The 7,651-nt window shown below is 58.1% G+C and overlaps 1 long non-coding RNA gene across 1 annotated transcript; it reads left to right on the top strand.

Annotated features, from left to right (window-relative positions):
* The first annotated feature begins 4,105 nt into the window (after window positions 1–4,105).
* On the top strand, window positions 4,106–7,395 carry LOC142041736 (uncharacterized). The gene is made up of 3 exons (XR_012653536.1): window positions 4,106–4,431; window positions 4,762–4,820; window positions 6,345–7,395. It is a non-coding gene; the product is annotated as an uncharacterized LOC142041736 (long non-coding RNA).
* Window positions 7,396–7,651: the final 256 nt, after the last annotated feature.

The following is a 7,651-nucleotide window of genomic DNA, read 5'->3' as shown; positions in this document are numbered from 1 at the left end:
GCGTGGGGGGGGGTGCTCCCCGGGCCCCGTGGCGGGGCTGCGCAGTCGCCCGGCGGGTCCCGGGGAAAGCCCCGAGGAGGACGGCGGGGTCTGTGTCACACGCACGGAGCGGCGGCGGGGCCGCGCCGTGCCGGGGCGGCGGCGGCGGGCGCTGCCCGAAGCTGGAGCCGGGCGGGGGGGGGCGGCGCCGTGCCGGGGCGGCGGCGGCGGGCGCTGCCCGAAGCTGGAGCCGGGCGGGGGGGGGCGGCGCCGTGCCGGGGCGGCGGCGGCGGGCGCTGCCCGAAGCTGGAGCCGGGCGGGGGGGGGCGGCGGCGCCGTGCCGGGGCGGCGGCGGCGGGCGCTGCCCGAAGCTGGAGCCGGGCGGGGGGGGGCCGCGCCGTGCCGCGGCGGCGGCGGGAGCGCGCTGGAGCCGCCCGGACCGGCCCTGGGGGCTCGGCGGGGACTGCGGTTGCGCCGGCGTGGGGGTGGGCGGAAACGGAAGCGGCGTCCCCTCGGGGTCAGGTAGCAGGGCGGGCTGCCTCCCGGGGCATGCCGGGAGCTGTAGTTTTCGCGGACTCGGCGGCCGGGCAGCAGCGCGGCTCTCGGGCGCGGCGTAGTCCTCGCTGCCGCCGCGGCCCCCGGAGTCCGACCAGGTCAGACTCGGGAGCGTTGCCGGTTTCGCGTGGTTTTCCCCGGGCTTCCCGCCGCGCCCGCTCCCCGACCAGCCGTGCGGACGCGCCTCCCAGGCGCATGCGCCGTCCTGCGCGTGGGGCAGCCCGGCGTTCGCTCGCCGGCTCCGGCCCCTCCGGCGCATGCGCGGTGTCCGGGAGCAGCGTGGCGGCGGCGGGCGGTCGCCGAGACCGCGGGTGAGGCGAGCGATCCCCTCCGGCGGGGGCCGGGGCGGTGGCGGGGGGGTGCCTCCTGCCCGCCGGCCGCCCGGGGCTGGCGGGACGGGAAGCTGCGAAGCGGCCGCCGCGGCAGGCTCCCGGTCCGCCGGAGGCGAGCCGGGCCAGGGCAGCGCCGGGCGGTTCCCCGAGAGCCGATAGAAGGGAAGAGGGGATGGAGGCGGGCACCCCCCAGGCGCGGCCAGCGGGCGCCTCCCCGAGTCGCCGGAGCTCCCCCGGCGCCTTCCCCCGGCCCCGCTCGGCCCGTGCGGCTGCCCCCAGCTGCAGCCCCTCCCCTGAAGCCTGTGCTGTAGCCGCAGGCAGCCCCCGAGCCCTGTCGTGAGGGCAGCAAGCTGGCCCTCCGATGTTCTCGAGTCTCCCTGAACATGGGTGCCGTTAGCAGCGGCGCGGGGAACGAGCGGCGTCTGCGGAAGCCCCTGCGGAAGGAGGGGCTCCGGCCAGGGTCGAGCTACGGTAATAACGGTCACTGCTGCCTCTTTCCCTCTCCCAGAGGCCACGCTGTGAGTGCGGTTGTCCGCTCGTCCCCGGGGATGCCGTTGACTGCGGCAGCCTCAGGCTCGCGTGGGCTGTCTCTGCCTGGCCTCCCTCTCCTCGTGGCACGGGAGCGCAGAGGGACAGGCGGAGCGCTTGCTGGCTGTGGACGGGAGCTGCTGAAGCTGGAGAGGCCACAGAAAGGTAGCGAAGAAGAAACGGAAGGCCGGCCGGCAGCTGCGTCCCGCTGCGGGCAAGAGAGAGCTTGCCTCTCTGGGTGTGGGAGGATCCCTCCTCGTAGTCCACAGCAGGTCAGACCGCCGGGGTCTGTATGCATGACCAGCAGCGCGGTACGGCCACGTAGTGAGCGAGCGAGGCTACGTGTCTAGGGGGCCTCATCTCGTAAGAGCAGCGAGGCGCTCGCGTGTTCCGTTATGTGGAGGACAGCCAGGCGACTGGAGTTACAGAAGAGGAAGGCAGGAGAGAAGGAGAAAGAAGCATCTGAGCTGGCAAGGCCTCCTGGCAGCTCCAAGAGCGAGAGCTGTGGTGAGTGCTGGGCCCTCGGGGCCCTGTCGCTCCTCTTGTGCGTCCCGGTCGCTCCCTCCCTCCCCCTCGCTTTCTCATGCTGCTGTGACATTTGTGTTTTTTTTTTTTTTTAATTTTGCTTCCCTGTACCTCTCCTCTTCTGTCTATTCTCTTGTCCTACTCCCTCTTCCTCCCCCCCCCCCCGCCCCTCCCCGTCTTTGTCCTGCAGCCAGTTGCTGTTTTTTCCTTTTCCATCTCCTTGTCCTGATCTGCATCCGCCTCTTTCCCCGCCTCCCAATTTCTCTGGCCTGTTCTCTGGCGTTCTTTTCCTCTCTGTGCCTCTATGTGCTGCTCTGTGTCCCTGCCTTCCTATCTCTCTTCTTCCTACTTTCTGTTTCTCTCTCTCTCCCTTTGTCTTGCTCGCTGTTGCTGTTTATTTTTGTCATTCTGGATCTCACTGGCCCTGTCCTCCTTCCTGGTCATCTCTTACTCTCTGTGACCCTTTGTGCTGCTTCCTGCCCCTTTTTTATTCACCCTCCCTCTCTCTGCAGGGCTCCTGATACCTCGCTTTCTAATTCCCCACCGCCCCGTGCTTCTCACGGTCTTTGTCTTTCTCGCGCTCTCTCTCTCGTTGTCATCGTTCTTGTCTGTCGCTCTGTCTTGCTTCCTGTCCCGTCGTTTCTCGCTGTATCCCTTTGTCCCGCTCCCTGCTCGTATTCGTATTCCTCTCTGTCCTGAGGACCGTCCCAGTTTTTGATCTCCGTCCTGCCGCTGTCCTGATTTTTCCTTCTCTGCCATGTTCCCTGTCCCTCTTTCTGTCTCTTTTCCTCTGTCCTTGCTGCTTATTTCTCCATCTCTGTCCAGACCCCTGTCCCTTCCCCCCCGCCCCGCCTTGCTGTCCCTCTGCCTTGCTTTCTTTCACTACCTTTTCTGTCTGTCTTTGCCCCATTCCCTCTCCCGCCCTTTCTAACTGTGTCCCCCTGTCCAGCTAGCTGTCGCTGCTTTCTTTTTTCTGTTCCTCAGTATTTTTTTCTTTTTTCCGTATCTCTCTCCCACTGCCCATCGCAGTTGGTTTTTTTCCCCTCCGATGCTGGCCTGCTCTTTGTCCCTTTTGTCTGTCTCCTCTCTGTCCTTCTGTCATGCTCCCTGTGTCTATTTAATCCCTTCATCTCTGTCCTGCAGCCCGTCGCTAATTTTTTCTCCTCTTCCGTCCCTTTGTCCTGCTCCCCGTCCTTGTCTCTTTCCCTTGGTTCTGCCTCCCGTCCTTTTTTCCTTTCTTGCTCCATCTCTCTGTCCTGCTCCCTATCCCTCCCGCGCTCTCTCTGTTTCTGTGTCCTTCTCCTTGCCTTTCCCCACGTTGTCTGTCTTGTTGTTCCCTCTTTGGTTTTCTTGTTTTCCGGGTGGCTGGGCCCGGCTACCCGCGGGGGTGCTTCGGCTGGGGGGGTTGGGGTGGGGGGCCTGGCCGTGCCGGTGATGGCGGGGAAATAAAGCCTGAAACGGCAATCGAGAAGCGACGCCCTGCCTGTGCTGGGGCTGCCCCGCAGAGGCGTGGGGCCGGGCCCTCTGCAGGTCCCGAGCACTCCCCGAAACTGCGCGTGGGGCCCCGGGGGTGCAGCGCTGTGGGGTGGCTACGCTCGGCGTCGCCCGTGGGCACTGCAGGGTCAGAAATGGAGAACAAGTTTTCTGTTCCTGGGGCTTGACAACAGGCTCGCGTGGCTGATTTGGGGGCTCGGAAACAGACCGAGCTGCGCGGCTTTGGGCCCAGAAACAGAGGTCCGGCCCTGCGTGTTTGGGCCTTGAGAACAGGCTCAGCGGCCGGGTTTTTTGGCTCCCAAATGGGCCCCGAGTCAGCTGGGGTGGGGGCCAAAAGCGGGAGCCGGCTTGGCTGGTTTTGCAGGCGGGTGGGAGGGTGTTGGGGGCTGCGGGGGGAAGCGGGGGGCGGGCAGGGTGCGTGATCCCTCCCCGGAGATGGGGGTCTGGTTGTGTCGGACGCCGAAGTTCGGGAGGCCGGCACGCAGCAGGCCGAGCTCAACATCTGCGGTGGTCTGTGGGGGGGGAAGGCGCTTTTCAGACCCCACGTGCCCTCTTTGAGTCCAGCTCTTCTTTCTGCGCTGCTCAGAATAGTTATTAAGTAATTAATCGCCCAAACTTAACGAATATTTACTTGGCGTGTAACTCTGATGTTTAATCCTAATGCTCCAGTTCTGACAGCAGTTGATATGCAACCTTACGGAAAGCCCAGACCGTTGCACGTAGCTGGAGCTTGTAAGGAGAAGCAGCTGAAATCAGCCGGAGCTTCAGTGCGGAGCTGGGGCTTCAAGGAGCCAGAACTGTAGCAAGCGGGAGCTGGAACGAGGCGGGGTGTCCGCTGTCTGGAGCGTGCATTAGCCAGAGGCAAAAGTACCTGCGGCCGTAACGAGCAGGGGGCGCGATTAGCTGGAGCGTCTTTTCGCTGGAGCGTCCGTCGGCCGGCCTGCGCTCCCAGCACGGCGGAAGAGCGGCCGGGCGCAGGCAGGGCTGTCCGCAGCAAGCAGCTCCGAGCAGCAGGGAGGTGAGTTGTCCTTCTGCCAGCGGGGAGCCCGGCCTCTTCCCTCGGGCATGCAATCCACGCCACGCTCCTGTCTCTGCGTGGAGGGTCTCTCCCGGTCCATTCCCACGGGCAGAAGCGAGGTGGGGGTCCCCCGGCTCTCCCGGGGCAGCCTCCCCTGCGAGGGGGCGCGGGCGAGGTGTCGTCGTCCCCTCGGTACCGGGCAAAGGGGAGAGAAACCGGCTGGCGGGAGCTCCTGGGGTGCAGAGCCCTTCCGGCAGAATCCTCCCCTGTCTTTTCACCGTTGGCTGGGCGTGACAAGCAGGTTCATTTCTTTGTCTCCTCTTCTCCCAGCGTCACCTTCCGCGTCACACGAAGAAAATCCTGCCTGGTTAATTCCGCTTGCTGCTCAGGTAATCGCACGTATCGGGCTGGGGGAGCGGAGAGAAACACTTGCGAGTTCGAGGGCACTACAGATGCTCCACATTAAACCCACAGAGAAGGCAAATTTGCTGCTAGTGCCGAAAAGCTGATGGAAAAATTGCTGTTAACAGATCGTGCCCTGTTCCTGAACTGGTCCCGTGATGTGTTTTTGGTTCAGGTGAAAGAATGAAATGTCCTGTCTGGTAAATTCAGAGCTGCCTGTTAGCTTCTTTAGGGGGTCGAGTGTTTCTCTTCTCTCTGTTCATACTGATTTTATGGGCAAGTTGGAAATAGCCTTTTACTTTTTTATGTATAACTGAATTTTTAGGAATATGTGGTGTCCCTGTAGTTCATTTTTGAGCACCTAGATGCCAGTGGAAATGTAATGAGTGAAACATGATGGGAACTGGTACTTGATTTTTATTTGTTTGTTTTTTTTTTTCCCCTTCCCCATTAAGAGTGTTGATGGCATGTTGTCCCGTGGCACAATCCCCATTCCGTTCAGCGGAGTCTTCAGTCTAGGACTTTTAAGTGAAAAAGTTTGTCCTTCCAAAAAGGGACTAGTCATTCCTAGGACCGAGGCACAGCCTTGCAAGGAGAGTCGCTTAAGTACGTGCTGTTGGTCTTTGCTTTCCTTGATTTCTCCACCACTCCCTCGTGGTTGGGAGCTCTGAATCGTAATGTTTTTCAGTCTCTAACACATTTCCACCCCCACCCCTCAAAAAAAGGAGAGGCAGTGTCTGAAAGTTAATTAGTTTCCTCACAAATGCGTGAGTAAATAAAATGTGAGTTATGATGATTAAAACCATAGAAATGACACCAGTCTTGCAGATCTGGACTATTTCTGAACAGGCATTCATCACACGCAAAAGTCGTCAGGGTACGGATCACCTGCGCTTCATGCTCTGACAAGACAAAATGCTGAGGCAGGGATGAGCTCTGAAAGAAGAAGGGGGAAAAAAAAAACCAAAACCAGAAGGATACAGGGTCACGGTTTTGTTTTGTTGTTGTTTGTTCTTCGAGAGTGCAATATTGACTGGTGGCAGCCTGCAGAGCTCTTCTGCTGCCTGACCTCTCCTTCTCTTTCATGGCTGTAATTGTCGTTTGGATGATTGTAGAAGAGCAAGTAAGTTATTTGCCTCTGTGAATGTGCTGGTAATACCAGGAAGGCAAATGCTTGAACCAGTAGTGAATAACTGGGCTACGAGTAGAATTTCTGAAGGAAGAACAGCAGCAGCAACAGGAAGCAAATAGCAAGTGACCAAAAACTTGCGTGTGTCAAACGCATCAAAGCTTTCTTGCCGAATGTTGTTTGGCAATATGTTCCAAATGGCTTTTTTTGGTAAACGTAAATTTTCAGGAAGTTCAGGGCTGCGTGTGGCAAAACGCAGATGACGCAAAAAATACTTTTTCCTCTGCTCAGTCGTACTGTCTTCACAAACCTTCACAAAAAAAAAAAGGGCAGCTTTGGATTCCTACCCAGCTTTGTGCTAATGTTTTTTTTCTTCTCTCAGCTGGATGTCAGCTGGCACCGTTTCGCTGTGGTTGCCATGGAAAGGTTCCGTAGTGGCCTGCATTTGAAGAATAAAATAAAGAGGATCCAGCCAGCAGCTGCATACAGGAGATAGCCTGCCTCTCTAGGTGAGGATGGACCCTTCTTAGTGTAGTCCTCAGCAGATCCAATCACCAGTGTGCACGACAGGGTCTGTATGCGTAACCAAAACCACAGTACAGTCATGTAGTGTGTGTGTGCATGTGAGGCTGTGTTTCTAGGAAGCCTCATATTGTAAGAGCTGTAAGGCACCAGTCTATTCTCTTAGGTGGATGACAGTCAAGTGACTGCAACTACAGAGGAGGAAGGGAGAGGGCGAGAGAGACAGACATGTGTGAACTGTCAGATTCTCTCAGCAGCTCCAAGAGCGGGAGGTACAGTGAGTCCTGGACCCCTGGGGCTGTGTCACCCCTCTTCTGCATCCCAGTCCCTCCCTGCCCTCACCTTCTCTTTCTCTCACTGCTTTAATTTTTTTGTTTTTTCTTCCTGTACCTCTCCCTCTCTTGTTCTCTAAGTCCCCGTCTTTCTCTGTTGTTCTGCCTCTGTTTTCTTTTTCTCTCTGCACTTCTGACCTGTCCCATCCCTCTTTTTTTATCCTCTGTTTCTGCCCTGCAGCCCATCACTACTTTTTCTTTCTCCATCTATCCATCTGTCGTCTTATGCCAATCTTGTTAATTCCTCCCTGTCTGCCCTTTAGCCCTTCACAATCCCTGCCGCTCTCACCTGTCTGATGCTGTGTCTCTATTTTTAAATTCCTTTCTCTGCCCTGTATTCTGGATACACTTTTACTTTCTTAGATTCTCTTGTTCCAGGTCCCTGTCACTATGTTTTAACTTCTTCCCTCACTGTCCCATAGCCCATTGTTGTCTTTATTATTCTCTCTTTGTCTGGTTCCCTGTCCCTATTCTTTATTATCCCTCTCTCCCCTTTAGATCATCAGTGGTTTTGATATTTCTCAGTCTCTCTCATCTACCTCACTGTCCCCTTTTTAAATTCTTCCTTCTGCCCTGTGGCTCATCACTAGTATTTTGTTTTTCTCCATCTCTCTGTCTGGTATCCTCTCCCTTTTTATCAGTTCCTCCTCTCTGTCCTGTAGCCCATTGCTACCCCCCCCCCCATCTCTCTCTGTCTCCCTTTTCCTACTTTTCAATCCCCTCTCTCTGCCCTGTAGCCGATCACTGTTGTAGTGAGTTTGTGTGGCAAGCTGGGGCAGGGGAGTGGGCAGGGGCTGCAGGGGTGGGTTCTGTGAGAAGACAGCAGGACTTGTCC

Source organism: Buteo buteo, chromosome 19, assembly GCF_964188355.1.
Source record: "Buteo buteo chromosome 19, bButBut1.hap1.1, whole genome shotgun sequence".
Lineage (NCBI taxonomy): Eukaryota > Metazoa > Chordata > Aves > Accipitriformes > Accipitridae > Buteo > Buteo buteo.
The sequence above is the reverse complement of the archived record's forward strand: the minus strand, read 5'-3'. Positions and strand labels throughout refer to the sequence as shown.